Consider the following 25,468-nt stretch of genomic DNA (forward strand, 5'->3'; position numbering starts at 1 on the left):
ATCTCCAACTGGCTCCGTCGGTAAAGATCCTTACATAGGGTGTTTAGCAAGGAGGGAATATTTCCTACAAACAGAGCTGTAGTGGGGGATGTGAGTTGAATGCAGAGTTATGTAATGCTGGTTGATGGCCATTGAAACTCTTCTAGTCGCACGAGTTGTTCCAAAGTGCCCCGGGCATCAGCCACACCCACATCCCAAGATTTTGTGAAAATTTACCTGAGATTGCAGAGAAAGCATTGAGTTCCTTCATCAGAACCAGAATAGAAGTGGAGGGGTGGGTGAGAAAGCAAAGAACATTATCTGCAAATAGAGCCAATCTGTGCAACTTGTCCCCTACCCCAATGCCCTGAATGTCAGGGTTACTCTGGATTCTGGCAACCAGGGGCTTCATAGAATGTGCAAAAATAGAGGGTGAGAAGGGGCAGCCTTCACAAGTCCCCCACATGAGGGGGATGGCCGTGGAAAGAGTTCCATTGATTTTCAATTTTGCCCTGGGTCGGCGAAAATTGGCTTGGATATAGATAATCAGTTTGGGGCCCTTGTGGAATTTAAGAGCGAAAGAAGGAGCAGGGGCTGACCGGTGAGTTCTGCTACTTCCATAAGGGCTTTAGTCAAATGTGTATTGTCATTGGCTTGGCTGTTTTGTATAAAACCTGACTGCTGAGGGGAGATCATTCGGGGCAAAACATATTGGAGATGCCTAACCGAAACAGGCACAAAGATTTTGACATTGCAATTGAGGAGGGCGTGGGGTGATATGATGTGCATCTAGTGGGGGGCTTGTTTGGCTTTAAAAGCAGAGTGATATGAAAATCCATCATTGTTTTCAGTGACCGATCAGGTTCTTAGGAAATAGTTGAAGACTTGTGCTAGGGGTCTGGCTAAGAGGTGAACAAAAGCCTTATAAATGAAAACCCACCTCGGCCAGGTGCCTTCCGTGTAAGTAACCCAGTGATGACCGAATTAACCTCATCCGGAGTTAATCTCGGACTCAAGTTGTAATAAATCTTCCTTGCAATCAGGGGGGTCAAAGCTAGCCAGGTAATCATCCTGCAACTGCTCAGCCAGAGCCCGAGACTAGTATAGGGCTGAATAATACTCATAGAAGACCTTCATTATGTCTAGGGTTGAGGAGAAATGGCGGTCCTCCTCATCCCAAGTCTCATGTATATGGTTACCTGTGGAATGGAGGTATAATTTGTGTACTAATTATCCATCCACCTTGTCCCCTCGCTCATCTGACCAATGTAGAGAATTTTCTTAGCTACCTCTTTCACAAGGAGGTGCTCCAACTCACCCCTAATGTTTCTGCAGTCATTGAAAGTGTGAATCGTGCCAAGCCCTTATGATGGGTTTCCGCCTCAACTAGGTTAGTCTCCAGTTCCTGCCTATGCAACTGTGGCGTGCGTTAATCCTTAGCTATGTGAGATATCAATTCACCCCTGAAAACAGCCTCTGCCGCGTCCCAGACGGTTGCGGCAGACACATCCCCAGTGTAATTTTCCATAAACTAATTTTCTAAAGTGTCTTTGGTCCTATTGTAAAGGAGGGATCTCAAAACTCCACCTCATTCATCACCCAAGGACGAGGGAAAGGGGGCTCAGGGTTATCGGGCCCTATATCTAAGTACACAGGTGAGTGGTCTGACAGGACCCTGACTCTAATCACAGAATCGAGAAGTTGCGAGGCCAAGGCATTGGAGACTCAAAAATAATGAATGCATGCATGAAAAGTGTAATCCTGTTCTCGAGGATGAAGGTGTCTCCAAGCATCAAGCAGAGAAAGATCGGCCACACCTTGAAGCAAAGCAGAGGGAAGTTGTCTCCTGACAAATCATACTCCTGATCTCTTAATGCAGGGATCGAGTGTGGTACTTAGATCACCGACCCAGGATAATAGAGCCACAAGTGAAGTGGGAGAGGTTGGAAACAATGTAGTGTGGAGTCACCGTCAGTAGTGGGACCATAGACCATAGAAGGACTCAGGGAAACCCTGGCACCCACCAAGCGCCCTTCTGTGACCCTATGAGTAGCCTTGAGTTGGAATGAAAGCACCCTATGAACCGACATGCTTTAGAAGTGTAAGATGAGTGAAATTGTGTAGGGTACTAATATGATTGCAGACATCTAGTGTCGGCCCTAAGAAGATGTGTCTCCTGTAAGAAGGCGACATCGACTTCCCTTTGACGAAGCCTATTAGTCAGCGCCCTGAGTTTAACGGGAGAAATAAGGCCTTGTACATTCAAGGACGCCAGCTTAAGTGCCATAAGCTATGAGAATAGAAAACACAATCCCAGTGAAGCAAACACTGAGGTCGTCGCATGTCTTCCCATAATAAGACTGGCCTATGGGTGTCATGTCAATGTGTCAGACAAAATTTAACCAAACATATGTAAAACATCAAACAATAACCAAACAAAGAAGCCTAATGCACCAGTATGAAAGGCCCAGACTCGCCCACTCGTGAGTAGGGGCTGTGTGGGCCTACCTGAGAAAAACAAGCAGCATGACATAGAATAAAGAGAAAATCCCCCAAACTAGGAGAGAAGGCGAAGTGAGGGGATGAGTTCCAATAGTAAAACTCGCCCCCACATGATATAAATTCAAAACCATGTAGTAAGACTCCACAGCATATTTTAGAGTCTTATACGTGCTCTGTCACTACCTGTCTTAATCCAGTCCAGTCCCCAGCCGAGCAAGACCATCAAGCAGGAATGTCATCATCAGAGGAAGCTCGATGCTGAGGTTGAACATCCGCCTTATGTTGCTTGCGGGCTTTTTCTTTTCTGCTCTTTGAGTTTGGATATCGCCACCCCCCCTCAGTCCTCCAGGAAAGGCATAGGAGGCAGAGGAGAACCTTCACCATCTCTAGGAGGCGACAGGCCAAGTACCTCCCCGGCCTACGCTGGAGTATGTGCCACCACTCGTTTATCCTGGTAAGTGAAATAAAAGAGCAGAGGAAAGCCCCATCAATATACAATCTGCCGTTCATGCAGATGGAGTGTGACATCCCAGAATGCTCTATGTCATGACAAGGTGTGAGTGGACATGTCCTGGTATATAGGTAGGCTGTTGCCCCTGAAGACCATCTGTTCCTTGCCTGGGTGACCCTCTCTTTGATATGAAAATAATGAACCCTGTTGAGAACGGATGGAGGAAGGTTTTTCTGTTGTTAGTACATTGAAAGCACTGTACGTAGGATCTAGAAGCACTAGCTGATCACTGTCTGGTCCCAGGAGGTGTCCAAAGAGAGCTTGAACTTGGATCTCAAGGTCCAAAGGGGACAGCCTCTCTAATTCCCCAAAGCGACCATTGTTACGTATGGACCTATTCTCCAGGTCATCCAAGCTGTCTTGCAGGAGACTGCAGTTTATCTCGAGTTTCTCAATATGTGCTGTGATATGAACGTTCTCCAAAACCTGTTTGGAAGAAGTCAATTCTACTGTAGTCTGACGCAAATCTATTTGCCAGACTGATTTGTCAAGGTCTGAGAGAGTGCACGTAAAATGTTGGCGCAGTGTGTTGCTATCTTTGGGATACTCGGCCAGCAAAAGTTGTATATATCCTTTGGTTGCCGGATTCTGATTATCAGCTGAAATTTCCGAAACATGGCTAGGGGAGAGAGAGTCACCCCCCTGTGACCAAGTGTTCAAGTCCAGCTTTTGAAGCAAGATATTAATGGAAGTACTCTGTGGGGTTTTAGTGCAGTTGGGTGCCAAAGCAAATGTAGGGCTTAAAAGGGCCGGGAGTAGCCCTCGCGCTGGACCGGGAGTCTTCGATCATCAAATTAGATATGTAGAGGCACTCGTGGAAAACCAGGAGCTCCCCAGCAATCACGTCAACAAGGCCACCTTGTCTTCGTGGGTGCAGGAAAGTTCAGCATAAACAGCAACAGGCAGCAATGTTGTACCAAAACAGGCACGACGAGCAATAACTAGGGGCAAAATAATACAATAGAAGTGCAGACAGGCCAGGGCTTTACCACCCAAACCAGAATAGTGTCCACGGATGGTCACAGGGATGCAGAATATATGCCGCAGGTTAACGTCAAATCCCCACTCTTGAAGAGGCAGAGGGAAAGGTGCAAGATATAGGGGGTCATTCCGACCCTGGCGGTCCATGACCGCCAGGGCCGGGGACCGCGGAAGCGCCGCCAACAGGCTGGCGGTGCTTCCAGGGCCATTCTGACCGCGGCGGTAAAGCCGCGGTCAGAAAAGGGCAACCGGCGGTTTCCTGCCGGTTTACCCCTGGCCCAAGGAATCTGCCATGGCGGCGCTGCTTGCAGCACCGCCATGGGGATTCCGACCCCCTTCCTGCCATCCTGGTCCTGGCGGTAAATACCGCCAGGAACAGGATGGCGGGAACGGGTGTCATGGGGCCCCTGGGGGCCCCTGCAATGACCATGCCACTGGCATGGGCAGTGCAGCGGCCCCCTCACAGGGCCCCATAATGATTTTCAGTGTCTGCAAAGCAGACACTGAAAATCGTGACGGGTGCCACTGCACCCGTCGCACACCAGCAACTCCGCCGGCTCCATTCGGGGGCGGCTTCATCGTTGCTGGGGCTTTCCCGCTGGGCCGGCGGGCGGCCTTTTGGCGGTCGCCCGCCGGCCCAGCGGGAAAGCCAGAATGGCCGCCGCGGTCTTTAAAAGACAGCGGTGTGGTCATTCTGCGGTAACCGCATGGCGGGCGGCTACTGCCGCCCGCCGCGGTTGGAATGACCGCCATAATGTCACTGCCCAAGTTTAGGAGCAGCAGCTTAATGGGGCAACATCCACCAATGATACCTTATGAAATATAGATCATGGAAGGCAGCCAGAGAAACACGCTATAGGCGCCTAATATAAAACCCTGAGCAAAGGCCCAGTGTGGCAGCAGTGCCCCGAGGGATCAGTCATACCTCAAATCTTCTTAGGCACCATGCCACTCCGTCCTGTGCAAGGTCTGTGTCCCCACACACCACCTCCTCATCCTCCATCATGCCAGGTAGCAATGTCTCCTCTGACAGCCCCAGCAGCCTGCATTCACCTCCTGGTCCTCCCTGCAGCAGGCCATGTCACCCATGCTCCACTCCAGTGGCCTTCTCCATCACCGTTATTATCCAAGATGGCCGCTCTTCGGGCCCAGCTGCGAACGGGCCAGTCTAAACCACCCACGTGCTGATGCTCTTCATGACTCCCGCACTCCTCCATGGAGTTCACCCATCTCTGGGCACCATCCTGGGGTGGCAGGCTATATCGATCCCCACCACAAGCTGCAGTAGCCGAGGGGGAAGGGGGTGCAGAGCAGGAGCTCAGGGGAGACGCGTCTTGCCAGGTTTCCATCTTGGCCACGCCCCACCTATGGTGTTCTTAAACATGTGTCCACCCTGTCATTGCAGGCCTGTGTAAGTGCACTTACATCTATGGTGTTCTTAAACATGTGTTGAGCCTGCCAATGCAGGCTTGAGTGTGCGCAAGGGCAAGTATGCTCAGGGAGTGATGACTAGCTATGTGTGTTTTCACTACTAATGAGAACTACTCTCTGCCCATAGGTTAAAAATGGGGAAGTTTACAATTACTCCTAGCTGCAGTAGTGGATTGCAGTGGAGCAGCCTCATGATGTTTCCTATCATTAGATTCATCCTGACAAACCCCTTACTATGGTAAGGGTGGTTTTCTAAATATTAACTTAGAAATGCCACTCCTAGAAAGTGGGCATTTTTAGGGTCTAACACCCTTTTGTATGCCTTTTAAATTTGACTCTAATCCACACTGGATGCTGAGGGAGCACATCTGTGCATTCCCCAGTGACAGCTATAAACTTTGGGCCCACAACTGGAGCAAGAGATCTCTTATATTGGAGGGCCTGGCTGGATAGACTGGAGGGAGAGGCTTTTTACACTTGGCCTCTTGGGCCAGATCATGGCCCCACTAAGGATTAAGACCTGCATTCCACGGCTTCATGGCAGACATGAATGAAATTTAGGGAAGACATCTGTGGTTCAAGGGGGAACCCTCTGAACTTCCTCCAACTTCAAAGGCACACTATAGCATAACTACCGGTGCCACACTGCAGCATACTAGAGATACGCTTGTGGGGATGAAAGACTAGAGATTCTGGACTGTGTGGTGCACATTGCCAGAGGAATCTGTTGGGCACAAGGAGTAATTACTGCCCTTGGAATGGACTGCCTAGCTAGCCTGGGCCGATTGTCTACTGCTGTGTGGCAGCCCGGAGTGTGCTTACAAATGGCTTGCTGGCTCACCCCCTGTTCTCTGAGACTTCAAAGACCTCCTTGTGACATCTGGAGAATGGTCCCCTTCTAACTGCCTACATTGCCTGCTGGATTCACAGGGTAGCAGCGGTGTTAGTGTGGAACTAAGTATTGTGCCTGGAGACCGGATTGCCTGGTGCAGAGCCCTCAAAGTACTTCCCACATTCAAGGAGGGTGGCCCTTCATTGTGGTGCCTCAACACCCATAAGCATCTTGTTAGTTGTGAGCAGATTCACTGGTTGCCAGACCCCGTGTGACCCACTTCGCCAATCATGTTACATCTCTCTTTTGTAACACGCTGACTGCATGCTCATTGCCTGAGGTGTCGAATTCATAGGTTGCATCCCTCGGAGGTGGAGATGTATCCATAGCAGTGCTGCATTCTAACTTGTGTGGTGCCCCTGACCTTGCGTCTATGTAGGTGACCGGAATTGTCTGGTGCAGCTCAGTCATTGCACACCAGACATTGGCTCTCATGACATTTGCGGTAAATCCCGCTTACCGCCACACTGACGACGGCTAACTTACCGCTGCGCTGGCGAATATCCGTTCACCATATTATGACACACACACACAAATTTGAGAGAATACAGCCACATACACAAATCCGCCATACCAAAGGCCAGTGATAAAATGGCGGTCCCAAAACCCATACCGTTACGCCAACAAAATAACACCCATCACATTATGCCACACATATCACCACAGCGGACATTCAATGGTGGTAAACAATTGCCGGTACCCACTCCGGCACTGAGAATGGACGCCCACATACAAAACATCACTACATTGGACTATACCAAGTACTCACACCTGACATTCATACACACACCACAGCACCATAAAACACACACCCACATTAGCCACAACCACTTATGAACAACAATTGCCACCAGGAGACTGATAAGAAGAGCACAGCGACAACTAGACACACACACCACTTACACCCATACACCCGTCACGCACTCCACATCACACACCCCACCACATTACTCAACACACCCTCACCAACACACATCAAACAACACCCATGGCACCATAAAGGCACTCCTGTTTCACTAAGGAGGAGTTAAGGGTCATGGTGGAGGAAATCGTCAGGGTAAAGCCACAGCTCTTTGGGGCACAGGTATAGCAAATATCTATAGCAAGGAAGATGGAGCTATGGTGAAGGATCGTGGGCAGGGTAAATGCTGTGGGACAGCACCCAAGAACAAGGGACAACATCAGGAAGAGGTGGAATGACCTACGAGGAAAGGTATGTTCCATAGCAGCAAGACACCAGCTCGCCATACAGAGGACTGGTGGTGGAGCCCCACCTCCTCCCCCACAGCTCACAGCATGGGAGGAGCAGGTACTGGTACTACTGCATGCTGAGGGACTCGCTGGAGTTGCCGGAGGACTGAACACTGGTAAGTCAACTTTTAACAATTACCACCCCCCATACCTGCATGCCATCACACACCCTCACCCTCACTCCCATCACTCTACCACATCCCACACACTCCACCAACAAATCTCACTAATCTCAATGCCAGGCCCTGAATGCTGTACCAATGCATGGACACCCCTCCCAGCCCCGCATGGACACCCATCACTAAAGCATGCACAGCATAGGGAAACCAACAATACGCCAACATACACAAGCAAAGGCTGGCAGGGTAACACCAACCATAGAGGGGACGCTACGGAAGTACAAATGTCATACACTTGAATCATAATGCATCATTTACATCCCCACAGGTACCCCAGCCAACGTCAGTGGAGAGGAGGTGCCACCACAATCCAGTCCCCCAACAGCAGAGGTCCCCAGTGATGACAACTCTGGACTTCTGGATCTGGAGGACCTACCTGGCCTATCAGGGACCACTGGACAGCCAGTTACCTAAGCCCACTCACAGACCACCACAGAGCCTCCCCCATCAGGAACCAACACCACAGCACCCACCCAGCATACCCATGCCTCTGTCCCCAGGACATGTCAATCAGCAGTGTGCCCACCTGTACAGGGACCCCAGGCCACACCTTGTCCAGAAGACAATCAGGGACCTGGGGTCAGTGGGCACACCGTTCAGGGAACAGAGGCACAGGCCAACAGGGACACTGGGAGGACTGCTGTGCACCAGGGGAAGGACGGGCCCAGGGAACTGACTCTCCAGGAGGCACTCACCGAGATCCTGAGAGCCTACCAACATTCCCAGAACATGATGGGCCTGATCCTAGACAACGTGCAGGAGAACAGGCGGCTGCAGGAGGGACTGTATCAGGGGATCAGGGAGGACTTGCAGGCCATCAACACCACCCTGATCTCCATAGCAGGGGTGTTGGAAGACATGGCCAACATCATGAGGGAAGCAACAGCAGGCCCCTACCACTAGCCAGTCATCTGAACAGCCCTCCACTTCCGCTGCTACTAGTGGCCAAGAGACCCCGCCACAGGACCCACAGGCCACCAGCATCCCTCCCCCTGCAGAAAGTGAACCACCCCACAAACGTTCCTTGCGAACCAGACAGAAGCCAGAGACACTTGCCAAGACCACTGCCAGGAAATGAGACTCTCCTGATTGTCCCCCTTGTGTCCCACTCAGTCACCTTGTCCACCTTGAACTGCCATTGCTCCCCTTCCTATGTCCCCATGGACACTGCACCTGTGCTGCAGACAGACTGGAACAGTGCCCTGGACTTTCCTCCATCATAACCTCATTCCATTGCACTTTCTCCTCTATATTTTAGCACAACAATAAACACCCTTGGATAAAACTCGACTACTAGTATTTCATGTATCACAAATTGGTATCGATTGAAACAGCTGCAACCTTTGCAAATGAACTGTGCATAGTGTGAGCATAGAATGAATGACCTGTTGCTGGCTGTTGTGATCACATCAGGACATTGTTGTCATATCACCAACATCTGTAAAATGAATATCCATAGGTAACAGTAAGTAGGGGAAGGAAGTGGGTAATGCCAGCATGCAAATGCCACACAGAATACACCAATAGTCATAGAAATGTGAAGTTGCACAATCTCACCTGAATGTCATTGGAAGTACTGACGGATCACTAATGTTCTGTTGTCCACATCCTCTTCCTCTACCTCCTCATCCTCACTGTCCTCAGGGTCCACTGCTGCCACAGGGGTGTCTCCAGTCTCCTCCTCAGGCAGAAAAGGTACATGGCATCTGAGGGCCAGGTTGTGCAACATGCAGCATACCACTACTACCTGGCAGACCTTTTTGGGTAAGTAGCACAGGGATCCACCTGTCAGATGGAGGCACCTGAACCTGGCCTTCAGGAGGCCTAAGGTTCTCTCAATTATCCTTCTGGTTTACCCATGTGCCTCATTATAACGTTCTTCTGCCCTTGTCCTGGCCTTCCTCACAGGGGTCAGCAGCCACGATAGGTTTGGGTAACCAGAGTCACCTGGAAATATTGAGAGACAACATTTAGCCACACACTATCCTATTTGGCCAACTGCATAGGCATACACCAACATACACTGGGTGGGGACCAAGGCTCACCCATTAGCTTCACCCTGTGCCTCTGTAGTTGGGACATCACATTTGGGATGCTGCTATTCCTTAGGACAAAGGCATCATGCACCGACCCAGGATACTTAGCATTGACGTGGGAGATGTACTAGTCCACCAGGAACACAATCTGCACATTCATGGAGTGGAAACTCTTACGATTCCTGTACACCTGTTCATTTTGACGGGGGGACCAACGCAATATGTGTTCCGTCAATCGCCCCAATTATATTGGGGATATGTCCCATTGCATAAAAACTGGCCTTCACAGTGGCCAAATCCTCCACCTGGGGGAAAGGAATTTAGCTGCTCATGTGTTTTATCAGGGCGGACAAGACTCTTGCCAGTACTATTGAGAACACTGGCTGTGACATTCCTGCTGCCAAGCCCACTATCCCTTGAAAAGAACCAGCTGCCAGGAAATGGAGCACTGATAGAACTTGCACAAGAGGGAGGATCCCAGTCGGAAGACGGATAGCTGAGCTCAGGTCAGGTTCCAACTGGATACACAGCTCTGATTGTGGCCCTGTCCAGTCTACAGGGGACTATATTGTGCCTGTCCTCCAGTGTAGCCAAGTCCACCAGGGGTCTATATACGTGGGTATGTCTCCATCTCCTATTCATCCGCAGCGGTAAGGGACGCAAGAGTGAATGGGCTGTCACAATTTGAAAAACGATACCACAACAGCAGTCCACATCGTGAAATCATGTTTTGGGGCAGTGTAATTTAAAAGTATGTGCCTATCTATCCTGTGACACAGAAATTATCGATAGGCCTGTTCACCCCCCCTGAAATGGTGACCGCCTGTCCTGTGTGGAGGGACAGATGGAAGTAAGGTAATGCCGCCGATGTGTGCCGTAGCGGTAGGCGGTTGTGAACCGCCATGCAATTCATCATTGGATTTTATTGGGCCCTCTGGGGTACAGTGGCCAATGGGGATCTATGCCGGCAGTAACGGTATACACCACCGCGGACATGAACGGCATTTTAGTTCACTTCTTTCCTGACCTTCCATAGGAGAGGACCTACACTGCATGTTCTGCTGTGACCTGTGTCTTTAACCTACCATGGCCCGTGTGACTGGGTAAAGGGCCCCAGGCTTCACTTCGGAGGAGTTGGAGCAACTGGTGGATGAGGTCCTACCTCAGTACGTACAGCTGTACAGGCCTCCAGATCAACAAGTGAGTACACAGTGGGCACAATGCATTTGGCATGAATGCATGGAGTTGTGTGTGAAGGCATCGCGTAAGGTGGGGGTGGATTTCCTCTTGGCGGTGTACATGGTGTGCACTGGGCTATGTGTGTGCCAATGATGATGGAAACGGGTATTGTAGGGCATTTGTGCGACAGGCTGGACTGTTTCTCTAATGGTATTCTCCTGTCTGTATTGACTCTGCAGGTCAGCGCCCATCAAAAGAAGGGAATATGGTGTGTCATAGCAAAGGACATGCTGACCCTGGGGGTCTATGGCAGGCGGAGCACCCACTTTCGGAAACGGTGGTAAGACCTGAGGCGCCGGGCACAGAAGACCGCGGAGGCCCTGCTGGAGACTGCTTCCCAATGAGGAAGGGGTGCCCATCGGACCCTGAATCCCCTGATGGCCCGCATACTGGCAGTGGCCTACCCTGAGCTTGATGGGTGCTTGAGGGCATCACAGCAGCCACAAGGGGGTGAGTACAGTGGGTATCATTAAAACTTATGGCTGGTAGGGTGGTATCCAAGTGGTGGTTGTGTGTTAGTGGGTGCCCCTAAGGCCCAGAAATAGCAGCATACGTCCTCTGGAGGCTAAGGGTTGAATGGGAAATACAGGTTACCTTGCTTGTTAGTATTCACTTCTAGGCAGGGCTGTGTGGGTCCAAGGTGTGCTGCAGTTGGTAGTGTGTGCCCCTCCTCATGCCTTGGTGACTAGCCATTTCACTGGTAGTGCAATGCATAGTGCATATGTCTGTTCCCTGTGTGTGAGGGTGCTGTGTACGACAGCGGTTTTGTTGGTGCAGTCATTGATCCAGTGTATCCTTTGTGTCTCTCCTCCCCTTTCTTGGTTTGTCATCCTGTCCTTATGTACATTAGCATCATCTGGTGGAGGAGCAAAGACACCAGTGACAGAGGGAGCTGCATCCCACACGACCCTGGAGGCAGAGTCCAGGGGCATTGGGGCAACCAGTGGAACGAAGGGTGAGGGGAGCATCATGACAGATACTGGAGGGGACAACACAGACTCTGATACCTCTTCCGATGGGAGCTCCCTGTTGGTGGCGGACACCTCTGTGACCACACCAGCTGCAGGTACAGCCTCCACACCATATCAGCACCGCCCCACAGTAGTCCCTCAGCGAGTTGCCCGTGCCCGCTCACCCAGGAGGGTTGGCATCTCCTTTGCCCCAGGCACCTCAGGCCCTGCCCCAGTCAGCCCTGCTGCCCTGAGTGAGGAGGCTATTGACCTCCTGAGATCCATCTCTGTAGGGCAATCAACCATTGTGAATGTCATCCAGGGGCTGGCATCCCAGATGCAGCAGTGCAATGCATTCTTGGAGAGCATTCACAGTGGATTGGAGGCCCAACAGAGATTGATTCAGGCTCTGGCCTCCTCTCTGATAGCAGCTATTGTCCCTGTTTCAACCGTCCTCCCTCCAACTTCCACTTCCCAGTCCCATTCTCCTCAACCCCAACCCATCCCAAGCACACAGGCAGACAAGCATGCACATAAGACAATACCCATGAGTGCCATAGGCAAACACAAGCGCCACACTTCATCCCACAGGCACTCACACAAACACCATACGGTTGCAGACACTACAACATCCACTGCCTCCACTGTCTCCCCCTCCTCCTCCTCCTCAACCTCCCACCCAGCTAGGTCCACACTCATACCTGCATGCACTACATCAATATCCACTATAGCATCATCACCACACCAAGCAGAACACACACCTCACTGGCAGACACCTCCACAACATCCATGCACGCGTCCCCTGTGTCCTCTCCCACTCTGTCTATCCCCCCTCCTAAAGGACACAAATGCAAGCACTCAGACACCCAACAGCCATCCACCTCACAACAGCATACAGGCCATGCACCTGCCTTCAAATCCAGCAGACATCCTCCTCTAACAACCACTCCCTCATCCTCCACTCCCATTATTCCTCCCACCACAACGTCCCTAAAAAGCTTTTCCTTTCCCAGATTGACCTCTTCCCTACCCCTACCACCGCCCTGCACGTATGGGCAGGGTACCAAGGACACAGCCCAGCACCTCAGCCAAACAGTCCACGGGGACAGTGGTAGCACCATCTACTCGTGGTGGTAGGGATACAAGACCAACAACACTGAAGGGGAAGGAGCCAGCACCACCTGGGATGAAAGGGAAGAGTCACCAGCTGTGAGGAAGGGAAAGGAGCCTGCACCAGCTGTGAGGAAGGGGAAGGAGCCTGCACCACCAGGCAGAGAGGGGAAGAGCCCATCCACCCCTGCCAGGAAGGGTAAGGGATCCCCAACACTTGACCAGGAGTACAAGAGGCACTCTACTCCAGCGGAAGCTGCTAGGCAAACCCCGCCACCACCAGCAGCTGTCACAGGGCCCCCACCACCAGCTGTGGATGTGCAGCCATCAGTGAGTGCTGATGGCTGCCGCCCCCAACCACCACCAGCATGCAGCCATAAGTGAGTGAAGGGGCTGCCCAGGAGCCTCCTCCAACCACCGCCACCATGCAGCCATCACAGCCGGCGGACGCCGTGTAGTCCACCCTCCAGGGGTTACTGTGCTGGCTGCCCCTTCCAGAACCAGTGGGCAAGACACCGACTTGAGAAACTGTGGCCTTGCACTTCCCAGGACAAAGAGCAATGGGCATGTTGCCCTCTCCAGCACCTTTGGGCTTGTTCCCACTTCTGGCTAAGGTGCCCCTCCTTCCTCCGCCTGAGGTGCCTGCCTATTTGCAAACTGATGCCCCTACAGTATTCTATCCAGATGTGTGCAGGATTCGAGTTGGGCCTTCGACTGTGACCTGTGGCCATGTGGGCCCTTTGAACTTTGGACTAGGCAGTGTCCCTTTTTTGTACATGTGTACATATCTGTTTCATTGCAAAATTGGATTATTACTTTTGATGTTTAACTGATTTACAATCACTTTCGGCAATTCCTGTTGTCCTTTTATTATTCTGCGATTTTCAGGGTCAAATTGTTTTTGTAGTGCAGCTGGATGTGTGTATGGTGTGTGTGTGAATGGTGTGTGTGGTGCTTGTATGTCACTCTCGTTTTCCTCCCACCCTCCCTTGTGTGCTAGGCGGCTGTACTCACAGTCGTCATCTTCGTAGGCTTTGTTGTTCGTAGTGGAGCATAACGTAGAAGATCATCAGGAAAACTTGCAGTTCGGGTTCCATGGCAGCATGGTTCTTCCCTGTGTCTCCAATGGTGAGTCCTTTCACTTCTGCGCTCTGTTTCCACCAGGCTTTTGTTGGCGTTGGTACCCCCCAGAAAAGGTGGCAGTATGTGGGGTCAAAATATGGTGGATGGAACTTTGACTTCCGTCTGGCTGTTGGCGGCTACCACCGTGGTGGCCGTTATTTCCGCCGTGGCAGTTGGTATGGTACATTGGCTGTCTATGAGAGATATCACCGCCATGGTCATAATTTGGGGGTACTTACCACCAGCCTGTTGGCATTATTAACAATACTTCATTACCCACCTCCAGGGTCCAAATGAGGGCTATTGTGTCTTATTCTAGGGAGGTACGGAATTGGTAACTCTTCGTGTGTGACTGGAATTATCTGGTGTGATTCATCGTTCAGCAGATTTTGTGCCTCATTCCCGGGGGGTACAGAATTGGTGACTCTTCATGTGTGACCAGAACTGTCTGGTGCAACTCAAGTCATTGCACGCCAAATGTTGTACCTCATTCCAGGGAGGTAAGGAATTGGTGACTCTTTATGTGAGATCAGTATTGTCTTGTGCAACTCAGGGAATTGGGCACCAGACGTTGTGCCTCATTCCAGGAAGATATGGACTTGGCAGCCTACATGGGGGATTGGAAGTGTCTAGTGCGGCCTAAGTCATTGCACAACAGACATTGTGCCCCATTCCCAGTGGGGAACGGAGGAGCAGATTGGTGTACTGGAGTGCCTGGCCTAGCTGGGCACTTTTGTGAAAGCTGTGTGCCCCACAGTGATGCTCTCCCCGTGTTTGCAGACAAGGGCCCATCTTGGAAGGCATGGGATGGAGACCTTTGACTGAACTTCCTGAGTGGAGGACAGACCTCCATTTGTTGACCCCTGCCTAAACAGCCTGTTATCACTTCCTTTTCTTCACCTTTCCCCTGGGACCCTGTGATTCCAGCCACAATTAACCTAGTACCCGGGGAAGGTTTTCTTTCATTTCCAGCCCATTGGTGGGGCAGTAGGAGATGGTTGAAAGGTGAAGGGGGATTTGCGTCCACGAGGTCTTCGAGTACATTGACAACTGACCTACAGGATATCGTTACTCCACATTAGGGTGCTGGGAGAGAGTACGTGCTATCTGACCCTGCCTGATATCTGCGGCACCATGATGAAGTGAATGTGTAGGAGTGACTGCCTCTGATCAACTGTACTTCACGGTGGTATTGCCGTACACATTGCTTCCTTGCCAAAGATTATCACAGTTGACATTGGTTTTTGCCTGTGCCATCTAGGCCCACAAGGCTGTAATTATAGGTGTGTACACATTCCTGCTATCTTTGTGAACCAGGATTCACCCCATAACTGTGTGGTATTGAATTGGAATAATTGCTAGGATGGGTCTCATGCTGACAATGTTTTGCATCGCATTAGGTTGTTGGAAGGCAAAGTAGGATTTTTCCAAAGTGTACATATTGTTGATGTTGTTTTAACATGGTTGGGCCTACTACTGCTAGTGATATTTCTGTATATGATTTATGCCCAGAAGTAGATGATTTACATGTTCTATTAGTTAATGTGTGTGTTGAATACAAATCTTGTTTACATGCACAACATGCGAAGTCTTTACGTGATGTGTTTTTATTGAAAGAGTGCTGTGCCAGTGCTTTACACATTGCCCCGTGATAAGCCAGACTGCTCTGTGCCAAGCAATCCAAGGTTCAGTGTAGGCTATACAGTGAGTGTAATAACCCACCCCTGACGGAAGTGGCAGGTTCTGCCTGGATAGGGCCTTGCCTCAGCCAAAGAGAAAGTGCCGCCTCAAACACATTTTTGCCACTTTCTCTGCTGTGCTTTTTCTCTCTACTTTGAGCCTGATTTAGATCTTGCTGGATAGGTTACTCTGTCACAAACGTGACAGTTATTCCGTCCGCCATATTACGATTTCCATAGGATATGATGGAATCATAATATGGATCTTTCACATTTGTGACACAGTAAACCCGTCCACCAAGATTTAAATCAGTCCCTTTGTCTTTTATTTTCTGCAGTTTGTCACCCTTTGCTTTCAGTTTTCTGTTCATCTCTCTTTTGTTCTCATTCATTTCATGCCACCATTTTTTTGTATCTCTCAGTTTTTCATTGCCACTTCTCTGTACATTCCTCAAACTTTCTCATTCATTCTTGATCTCTCTCCTGTTTCACCGCTCTCTCTGTCCCTTTGCCCATAAACCTCCTGTGCTACTTTTTGGGTTTTTTCTCTTTCCTTTCTCTTTCATTCTCTGCTGCTTCGAATCCTTTTCCTTTCCATTTTGTGGATATTCCTCATTTTTCTCATCTATGTGGCTTTTTTTGCACTTTTCTCAGTCTTTCTTTGCCACTTCTATGTACACTTTTCATTGCAGATTTTGTGTGCATTTCTCATTTTCACCCTGCCATTTTTCTGGGCTTTCCTCATTCTTCCTGGCTCATTGTTTACTGCTTTTTGAGCATTTCTTAGATCTTCTCTGATGGTTTCTGGACATCTATCACTCTTTCTTATTCTTTCTTTGCCACACTCCTTTGCTTTTGCCTTTTATCTCTTAACGTTTCACTTTGTTTGTTTCACTCAATCCTTGCCACCTTTTTGTCTAGGTTAGTATCAGCCCATTATCCCTTTTTTCAACTCTCAAGAACTCTCTTATCTCCTTTTATCCATGCTTTTGTCCTCTCTTTTGCTCTCCTTCACACCCTCCTGCCCAACAATTGTCTTTCCCATCTCTCCTCCCATGCTGCACTCACTTCCTAGTTCCTGGAGCTCACTTACCTTGTTCCTTCCCCTCCTATTTTATTGTGACCACTTTACAGATGCCAAAGGCAAGCACATCTGCCCTTGTCCGTGCCCCTTCCCATGGTCCTCCATCCACCCACCACACCTACTCCAAGGCTTCCCTCCTTGCCTTGAACGATGGATGGACCTCCCAGTGCTGCTCCCCCAACCAAGATCAAAGGTGCCTTTTACTGCACCAGCTGCCACCCCCTGCACCCTTTGATTCCCTCACACTTCCCCCAGACACTTCACCCAACGCACACCTCACACTCACTCACAGCCACCTGAGTCCCCCACCCCAGCCCCACCCATGAGAACCCTGCCTCTTTCTTAACTCCCACTCCCTTACCAGACACAGCACAACATTGAAATCTGGGACCTGCTGCACAACCAGAAACTGAGCTGGCTCCTCCTAACAGGCATCTGCCTTACTCCTATGTTGGGTCTCAACATTGCCACAGCTATCACCCCAGATACAATATGAGGTCATAGGACAGGACAGGAGTAACAGACATGGAGGACGACTCTTCATCATTTTCAAAGTACACATCCAGAGCTCCACTACCTTGGCTACCACCAACGGCACCATGAAACATTTGTCCTTTAAACTCCACATCACTGCCAAATACACACTGAGCAGCACCCTCATCTACCAACCCCCTTAGTACATGACCCAGCTTCGAAGAACAATTGTGGACTTATTGGCCCTCCCTTGATACTCAACTTCAGTGTCTTCATCTTCCCCGGCGGCCTCAAGTGCCACCTAGAGGACTCCACCAACCCCGACACAGCTAACTTCCTGAAGGACCGACCTGACAAACCTCGGACCCACCCACTGAGGTTTACAAGGTCTCACAGTAAGTGGAAAGTCCAAACCATGATGCTGGACACTTACTAGTCCTCATATTCACCAGCTTCAGCAAAATCACAGTGCACAAACCCAAACTCATCACCTGGTCCAACAATAATTGGCCCATTTAAACATACCTATCCCTCATCACTAGAAAAAGGCCATCACCAAACCTTCACAACGGGGTTGGATCAGAGTTCATCTGAGCTATTACATCACCATCCACAACACATCAACAATGACGTCCCCAGAGCCATCACTAACTTCAATGTTTGGATCACTTCCTACACAGACACCATGGCCCCACTCTAGACCACCATTCCACAAGAGCCAGACAACAAGTAAGTTGGTACCCTGAAGAGCTCAACCTCACCAAGTGACACTGCAAGCAGCAAGAACATAGATGGAGACAAAACAGGGACAACACTAACAGGACCAACTACAAATCAGCCCTCAGACTATACCACCATCAAATCAAAGCGCTAAATGCACTGCCCTCACTGAGCACGTCCAAACAGGCCAACAACAACAAGGAAAACATCACCATTTTAAAAGATGTCACATCTCTGGCAGCAAGCTTTACTAGCGGCACTCCCTCACAGGACCTCAGCACCCAGCTCTCCCTCTTCTTCAAGAGCAAGATTTCCAGCATCCATGATAAGTTTTATTATTCCCCAACCGAGCCCCTCCACCCTGCAGCCATCTTGACTACTGGCCCACCATCACAATTCAAGAAACTGCAGCAACAATGCACACCATACACTCAGGAGCACCATCAGACCTTGAACAAACGACCACAAAACAATAGGACGTACCTATATTGTGGTGGCGGAAATCCTCAGTGCCACGGACGTCTCCGTTAACGGAACTGAGGAGTCAATTTATGTATGAGACCGAGAGAGTCAGCAGGACCCGAAAATTAGAGCCTGACCAATCGTTGGCGGCGCCATGTCGCGTGGGCTCTCATTATCCTAAATGAGACTATTGGATTTCTAGGTAGCAGGATTGTTCTTGGTGTTGGGGACTGAGTCTGACCCACTTAGAAGGACCTCTGTCACCCTCAATCAGGTTTTGCTCCGGCTACCTAGCAGGCCCTCATCTCTCCCAAAGAGAAGGGATGATTGGGCAGCCGAGTGCATGACATCTATAGAACTTCTCAGGGAAGTCGTGGTCACTCAGAACCAAACCAACTCTCTCATTTACAGTATGATCTCATATACAAATGACAAAAACAGTTTGAGTTTTATATATTGTTTTAATAAAACAACTGCATTTTAGATATTAAGGCATGAGCCGCAATAACCAGAACCATACAACACAGTAGGATTGAAATAGTCATGAGGAGAGTGAAACATAAGAATAACGCTATCATGGTGTTAATAAATTCTACTCTCTCTCAGTTAGTTATATTTCGAGCACAGCATGTTAAGCTTCTGACTTGCCTTTCAGATTCCCTGGGAAGCCATCAACCCTCATACCTGAGCAAAGGCCTGTGATCTGTTTCAGCATCTGCAACGAGGCAGTCATGTCTAGTTGTGGTTCCCTGGGCGGAATCTCCCTCCTCCCTTGTACTAGGACTAAGAAGTGTTTTTATAACTAACACGCCGGTGTTCTAAGAAACGTCCCTACGTAAGAATGTATACTTTCTACGAACCCTAAAGACTAAACTCCTACCACGTCTATCGGCAATGTACCAGACTGTATCCTTGACTGAAGCACAGAGCGAGCAAGAATGTATTGTTTGAGAACTCCTGTGCTGAAGTAAGCTAAACAGTGTGATAGAAGAAAATAAAACAAGACCGTAGAACTGGTTATTTGAAAAATAACAGTACGAAGCTGAATAAAAAGCATTTAGAGCAAAGTGCACGCTGTAGACTACGCTTTCAGTGACATCAGCAGTACTCACAACAACTTGATCAAAAGATTCCAAATTATCCGCCGTCAGTGGAACAATCGCAAGATCAGCTTCCACCCTCCCCAAGCTCGGAGAGGAAACAGCGTCAGTGCAAATCACCTGCAGCGGAACTTCTTCCCCAGTAGTGAGAGGGATTCCGGAACTACTGGGTGTCCCTCTTGGTCTGCTGTGCAGAATCGGCCACATGTTGTAACTTGACATTGTCAATGGAAACAAAGGGCTTTCCCTTGGTCCCTTGCAGCGGTGGCAAAATCACAGTTCTTGTGCTGTGGATCCCTAGCACAGGGACTGGCACTCGATATGAAGGGCCAAATTATTTTTTCACTGCGACCTTTTCACGCACAAGATCCCCAATTCTGGGAATCCAACCAGTAGGCGTTACTGGTTCATCCTTAATTCCTGTGGAGGCAGCACTGGCAGAAGAGTTATCTTCACGGAATTTTTGTAAACCCTGCAAAACAGTGACACGATCATTTATGTCAAAGGGCGTATCTGCCGTCTCCACACCAGGACCATCTAGATCAGGAACATACATTTGTGTTCCAAACAGGCACTCATATGAAGTACGACCCCCCAGGGACCTTCTAGGCAAGTTATTAAGTGCTCTCTGTACTCCATACAGGTGGGTTAGCCAACTACGACCCGTACCTATAACTCTGGCCGTTAAGGATTGCTTTAAATCGCGATTTAAACGCTCCACAACAGAATTTCCCTCTGGATGAAATGGAGACGAGAACTGGAGCTGGACCCCCAACGAAGCCATGGTGTCCCTTAATGCCTTTGAGGCAAAAGCAGGGCCCTGGTCCGAATGAAAAGCCGCAAATGCATATGTATCAATCAATCAATCATTCGCATTTATAAAGCGCGCTACTCACCCATAAAGGGTCTCAAGGCACTGGGGGGGGGGGGGTCAGTGCTTGAAGAGCCAGGTCTTGAGCTGCCTTCTGAAGGAGAGGTGTTCAGGTATGGCGCGAAGGTGGCTGGGCAGAGAGTTCCAGGTCTTCGCTGCCAGGAAAGAGAAGGATCTTCCTCCGGCGGTGGCTTTGCGGATGCGGGGTACGGCTGCCAGGGCCTGTCTGGCGGATCGTAGAGTGCGCGGAGGAGTGTAGAAGGAGACGCGGTTGTTGATGAGTTTGGGTCCGAGGTTGTGAAGGGCTTTGTGTGCGTGGGTGAGGAGTCGGAAGGTGATCCTCTTGTTGACGGGGAGCCAATGGAGTTTTTTCAAGTGTCCTGAGATGTGGTGGTGGTGAGGGATGTCCAGGATGAGTCTTGCGGCAGCGTTCTGGATCCGTTGGAGTTTCCTCAGCAGCTTGGTGGTGATGCCCGCGTACAGGGTGTTCCCGTAGTCCAAGCGACTGGTGACGAGGGCGTGGGTGACAGTCTTCCTGGTGTCGGTGGGGATCCAGCGGAAGATCTTGCGGAGCATGCGTAGGGTGTTGAAGCATGCTGAGGTCACCGAGTTCACCTGTCTGGTCATGGTGAGGGATGAGTCCAGGATGAAGCCGAGGTTGCGTGCGTGGTCGGTGGGTTGGGGAGTGCTGCCTAGGTTGGGGGGCCACCAGGAGTCGTCCCTTGCGGTGGGGGTGGGGCCGAGGATGAGGACCTCCGTCTTGTCGGCGTTCAGTTTCAGGCGGCTGTCTGTCATCCAGTTCGCCACTTCCTTCATTCCTTCATGAAATCTGGTCCTAGCTGAGGTGGGGTTGTTTGTGAGGGATAAGATGAGCTGGGTGTCGTCGGCGTATGATATTAGGTCGAGTCCGTGTTTGCGTGCGATGTTCGCCAGGGGGGTCATGTAGATGTTGAAGAGAGTGGGGCTGAGGGAGGATCCTTGAGGTACGCCGCAGATGATCTCCGTGGCTGTGGATCTGAAGGGGGGCAGGCGGACTCTCTGAGTCCTTCCGGAGAGGAAGGAGATGATCCATTCGAGGGCCTTGCCTCTGATGCCGGCGTTGCTGAGGCGTCGTATCAGGGTGCGGTGGCAGACCGTGTCGAAGGCTGCGGAGAGTTCCAGGAGTACGAGGGCCACGATCTCACCCTTGTCGGTCAGGGCTCTGATGTTGTCCGTGGCTGCGATGAGGGCGGTTTCGGTGCTGTGGTTGGTCCTGAAACCGAACTGTGTGGGGTCGAGGGAGTCGTTGGTTTCCAGGGCGTTGGTGAGTTGAGTGTTGACAATTTTCTCAATCACTTTGGCGGGGAACGGCAGAAGAGAGATGGGCCGGAAGTTTTTGAGTTCGGTGGGGTCTGCTGTGGGTTTCTTTAAGAGGGCGTTGAGCTCTGCGTGTTTCCAGCTCTCCGGGAAGGTGGCGGTGGTGAGGGAGGCGTTGATGACATCTCGGAGGTGCGGTGCGATGATGTCGTCGGCTTTGTTGTAGATGTGGTGCGGGCAGGGGTCCGATGGGGATCCGGAGTGGATCGAGTTCATGACGCGGGTGGTCTCCTCGGTGGTGGTTGGGCTCCAGGTGAGGATGGTGGCGATGTCGGTAGCGGGTTCCGGGGGGGGGGTTCGCGTCGGTGGTCAGGAAGCTGTTGTATATGTCGGTGATCTTGTGGTGGAAGAAGGTCGAGAGGGAGTCGCAGAGGTCCTGTGATGGAGGGATGGAGTTGTTTTCTGCGTCCGGGTTGGAGAGCTCTTTGACGATGCCAAATAGTTCCTTGCTGTTGTGGGCGTTGTTGTCAAGTCTGATCCGGTAGGCTGTTTTTCGTGCGGCGCGGAGGCGTTGGTGGTGTTGGCGGGTGGCGTCCTTGAGAGCTGACATGTTCTCTTCAGTCTGGTTGAGGTGCCACGTCTTCTCGCGGGCGCGGCATTCTTTCTTGGAGTCCTTGAGGTCGGGGTGAACCAGGAGTTTTTCTTGTGGTTGTTGGTGCTGGCTTGAGTTTTCAGGGGGGCCAGGAGGTTGGCGCAGTCGGAGATCCAGTTGGTGAGGTTGTTGGCGGCTTCGTTTGGGTCGGTGGTGCTGGTGGGTCGGTTCTGGGAGAGGGTTGATGCGAGCTGATCCGTGGTGATACGATTCCAGTGTCTTCTTGGTGGTTGCTGGGTGTGGTGGTGCACAGTGGTCTTCTTGAAGATGAAGTGGACGCAGCTGTGGTCCGACCAGGTGAGTTCGGTGGTGTGGCTGAAGGTGATGTGTTTGCTGGAGGAGAAGATGGGGTCGAGCGTGTGTCCGGCGTAGTGGGTGGGGGTGTTGACTAGCTGATTCAGTCCCAGGTTGGTGAGATTGTCCAGTAAGGCGGTGGTGTTGTTGTCGGTGAGGTTTTCCAGGTGAAAGTTGAGGTCTCCTAGGAGGATGTAGTCGGTGGACGAGAGTGCTTGAGGGTTGACGAAGTCTGCGATGTCTTCGCTGAACTTGGTGCGTGGTCCTGGTGGTCTGTACATGAGGGTGCCTCTGAGGGTGGTCTTGGGGTCGCTGTGGATCGTGAAGTGGAGATGTTCGGCGTCGGGGAGTGAGTTGTCGGTGTCGGTTGAGATGCGGATGGAGTTTTTGTGTGCGATGGCGATGCCTCCTCCGATGCGGTTGGTGCGGTCTTTCCGGATGATTTTGTAGCCGTCGGGGATGGCTATGGCGATGTCGGGTGCCGAGGAGGGATTCATCCAGGTCTCGGTGAGGAAGGCGATGTCCGGGTTCGTAGAGTTGATGAGGTTCCACAGTTCGATGGCGTGCCTGTGGACGGATCGGGTGTTGACCAGGATGCAGTGGAGATTGCTTCCGGGGGAGTCGTTCTTGACGGGAGCGGTGTTGGTCCGTAGGCAGGTGAAGTGACAGTTGCTGCAGGTGAAGGGTCCGTGGGTCCGTTTGGGGGGGGCGCGGTAGCAGCCCGGAGTGCGGCCGGGGTTGAGGTTGACGAGGGTGGCGGAGTCGTAGGTCAGACGGGGGTGCGGGGGCCAGGGGTTCGGGCGCTGTGCGCGGTCCAGGCGCGGACGGGCGCAGACGGGCTTGCCTTAGGCGCGCATTTGGCGCGCCAGCGGCGCGCCCGCTGCGTGCGTCCGCTGCGCGGCCTCGCAGCGGCCGCCATTTAAGGGGTAGCCGGGGAGGCGGGGTCAGCTGGGAGACGGGAGGAGGGCGGGTAGGGCGAAAAAAGCAGCAAAAAAGCGGCGGGAAAAAGGCTCCGAAGGCGAGGAGGCCTAGAAAAATGGCGAAGTGCCGAAAGGCGCAGAAAAACAGGAAAAACAAGGGGGAGACGGCGGGAGGGCAAGGGGGACGGCACTCAGAAGATGCAGGCACTCGGGGATACAGAAGAAAACCAGGGGAGCGCGATCACACAACACAGGCACTCGGGGATACAGAAGGAAAAAAAGGGGAGCGCGAACGCAGACACACGGCAACACAGACACTCGGGGCACAGGCAGCGATGCAGGCAAAAGAGAAGGCAGAACAGGGGATCTGGATCTGGTGGCGCTGTGAGGACAGGGGAGCGACCTACCCTGGGGTCAAGGGTCGCTACTACTGCCTCGCAGCGGCCGCCATTTAAGGGGTAGCCGGGGAGGCGGGGTCAGCTGGGAGGCGGGAGGAGGGCGGGTAGGGCGAAAAAAGCGGCAAAAAAGCAGCAGGAAAAAGGCTCCGAAGGCGAGGAGGCCTAGAAAAATGGCGAAGTGCCGAAAGGCGCAGAAAAACAGGAAAAACAAGGGGGAGACGGCGGGAGGGCAAGGGGGACGGCACTCAGAAGATGCAGGCACTCGGGGATACAGAAGAAAACCAGGGGAGCGCGATCACACAACACAGGCACTCGGGATACAGAAGGAAAAAAGGGGAGCGCGATCACACAGCACAGGCACTCGGGAATACAGAAGGAAAAAAAGGGGAGCGCGAACGCAGACACACGGCAACACAGACACTCGGGGCACAGGCAGCGATGCAGGCAAAAGAGAAGGCAGAACAGGGGATCTGGATCTGGTGGCGCTGTGAGGACAGGGGAGCGACCTACGCTGGGGTCAAGGGTCGCTACTACTGCCTCGCAGCGGCCGCTATTTAAGGGGTAGCCGGGGAGGCGGGGTCAGCTGGGAGGCGGGAGGAGGGCGGGTAGGGCGAAAAAAGCGGCAAAAAAGCGGCGGGAAAAAGGCTCCGAAGGCGAGGAGGCCTAGAAAAATGGCGAAGTGCCGAAAGGCGCAGAAAAACAGGAAAAACAAGGGGGAGACGGCGGGAGGGCAAGGGGGACGGCACTCAGAAGATGCAGGCACTCGGGGATACAGAAGAAAACCAGGGAAGCGCGATCACACAACACAGGCACTCGGGGATACAGGAGGAAAAAAGGGGAGCGCGATCACACAGCACAGGCACTCGGGGATACAGAAGGAAAAAAAGGGGAGCGCGAACGCAGACACACGGCAACACAGACACTCGGGGCACAGGCAGCGATGCAGGCAAAAGAGAAGGCAGAACAGGGGATCTGGATCTGGTGGCGCTGTGAGGACAGGGGAGCGACCTACCCTGGGTTTCGACAAAGATGCGCAAATCTTTAATAACAGTTCGAGCGTCAGCCGAGCGCTGTAGCCTGACCCACACAAATCTGGAGCACGAATCTACAGCTACCAATATATATTTGTATGCACTATCAGGGGTCAACGGACCACAATGATCCAAGTACACACACTGTAATGGTTTATTCGATATTAGAAGGGGCGTCTGCTGCGGGCGTCTAGCCGTGGAAACTTTAATTTGTTGATAAATGTCACAACAAAGGACATACTGTTTCGCTTCTTTATAGAGACCAGCCCACCAGTAACGGGCCTGTAAGAGCGAAATTGTGGCA

Source organism: Pleurodeles waltl, chromosome 11 (assembly GCF_031143425.1).
Source record: "Pleurodeles waltl isolate 20211129_DDA chromosome 11, aPleWal1.hap1.20221129, whole genome shotgun sequence".
Classification (NCBI taxonomy): domain Eukaryota; kingdom Metazoa; phylum Chordata; class Amphibia; order Caudata; family Salamandridae; genus Pleurodeles; species Pleurodeles waltl.